This window comes from Triticum dicoccoides, chromosome 1B (genome assembly GCF_002162155.2).
Source record: "Triticum dicoccoides isolate Atlit2015 ecotype Zavitan chromosome 1B, WEW_v2.0, whole genome shotgun sequence".
In the NCBI taxonomy this organism is placed as follows: Eukaryota; Viridiplantae; Streptophyta; class Magnoliopsida; order Poales; family Poaceae; genus Triticum; species Triticum dicoccoides.
Genome location: NC_041381.1, coordinates 697,501,474 through 697,503,356, shown reverse-complemented (window position 1 = coordinate 697,503,356; position 1,883 = coordinate 697,501,474). Strand labels below are relative to the sequence as shown.

The 1,883-nt window shown below is 47.5% G+C and overlaps 1 long non-coding RNA gene across 1 annotated transcript; it reads left to right on the top strand.

Annotated features, from left to right (window-relative positions):
* The first annotated feature begins 87 nt into the window (after positions 1-87).
* On the top strand, positions 88-1,814 carry LOC119313503. The gene is made up of 2 exons (XR_005151787.1): positions 88-1,234; positions 1,389-1,814. It is a non-coding gene; the product is annotated as an uncharacterized LOC119313503 (long non-coding RNA).
* The last annotated feature ends 69 nt before the right edge of the window (positions 1,815-1,883 follow it).

Below are 1,883 nucleotides of genomic sequence, written 5' to 3'. Positions count from 1 at the left end.
TGAGTCGGAGACCCGTCCCTAATCTCCTGAGTCCCCGGCCAAAGGAAAGCATGACTCCCTGCACCTCTCTCCTCTAGGGTTTCAAGCGGCGGGCGGCGGCGGCGACGGTTCCTCCCGCCCAAGTGCGATGTTCCTCCCGCCCAAGTACGATAGTCCACATAAGTACTTCGCTCGCCTTCGTCGACGACGCCCGATGCAGCCCAAGTGCGATGTGCTTCCGCCTTAGCCGACGCAGTCGGCCACGACTAGCAGCAACCCCCGAGCCCGACGCACCGCTGCCGCCTGCCGCGGCTCCGCCTACTCCTCTGCCACCGGGTCGCGCTGCGAGGATAGCCGCCGCTTCATCAGAGGACGCGCTTATCAAAGGTACAACCTCATCGTTCTCCCACCTTGGCCTGGATTCGGTCATAAAAATGGTGCTGGATAGTGGATCTGACTGCCCCCTCTCCTGTCTCTGTGTTTCTCCCATCCGAAACCCTAGGCCGGGCAGAGGCGAGTCTACTGGGCAGGCTCCTCAGGCCCAGCCATCTACGTCCCCAACTCACCATTAGCCTGGAATCCTGATCCTTCCACACATTTCCTCTCAATATCTGTGTGTTTGACGAGAAGCACGCAACACTCGCAACCCGTGAGATGCAAAATTACCAGCACATGAGTAATTTAGCACCTTGTGCATATGAACGAGTATTGGAGTACCTAATTAAGTGATTAGAGATTGACTGCTACTTGATGTTTAGCACCTTTCCGAACAGTACTAACTGAATGCCCCGTGCCGCTGCAGTAATCTAGAAAACTTTGCCGAACAATGTAACTGGGAGATTTTGGCAATTGGGCCTGACAAGTCCAATTTTTTGTTCAAAATTTGGTAATTTTCAGAAAAACATCTAGAAATATTCCAGTACTTATCTGGTAAATTTTAGATACTTGGACAATAAAATTAGGACATGATGGCTATTTTGCTAAACAGATCCAAAATTTGGTTCAAAACTTTGTATTTTAAGAAAATCAAAGGTATCTCAAATAATTATTAAATGTGCTCAATAGCAATCCAGGAAATTTTGAGCTTATTTGCACTACGGCATTAGGAGATGTTGACTATTTTTTTCTTTGATTTTTTGTTTGCTTGGTGTTAAACTTTGAGCCCACCCTTCATTTTCTTTCTGGAATCGCCACTGGGCCGGGGAGCTGCTGACGGGTGCCGCATCTGAATCCATGCCGGACCTCTTATTGCAAGGTATCACCTCCTCCCTTCATCTCTTCTCTATTCGGCTTGGTGAGAGTGAGCACGCCCGTGCATTCCTGCGTACTGAAATGCGCGTCTCCAAGGTTGAATAAAAATGGTTCTATTTAACCAGTGACTGTCTTTTTGTTACTCATGGAACCTGCAGCTTGGAACACACTGCTCGAAGGTGACAGGATGCCTGGAGCAACTGTCGATGCAGCAGAAGGTCAGCTGTTCTGCACTGGATCGGGGAGATCAGTTTCTGTCAGCTAGAGGGCTATAAAAAGGGCACGGGCAATTGGTCAGGAAGGAGGTGGAGAAGACTGATATCAAGAGAAGTAATAGCTTATGTGCCCAACTTTTGTTTTGTAGTAGAACTGTTCCATTGTTCGTTTCTGCATGTATTGTACCTGATGACCATTTTTTGTGTTTGAGAACAACCGTTTGACAACGTACCTGATGCAGAGGACGTATCGAGAGAAAGGGACACTCCATTTAGAGGCAAACCTTGCTTTCACCTTTTTCCCTGTAGAGACAATATTGAATGTTGCAACAATAGCCGAAAAGTATGCAGGTTTGATAATTGTACCAACTGAGGTTGTGCATTATTGATTCAATTTTCCATCTTATGAAATATAGGTGGAGTGCGTAACAGTACCAT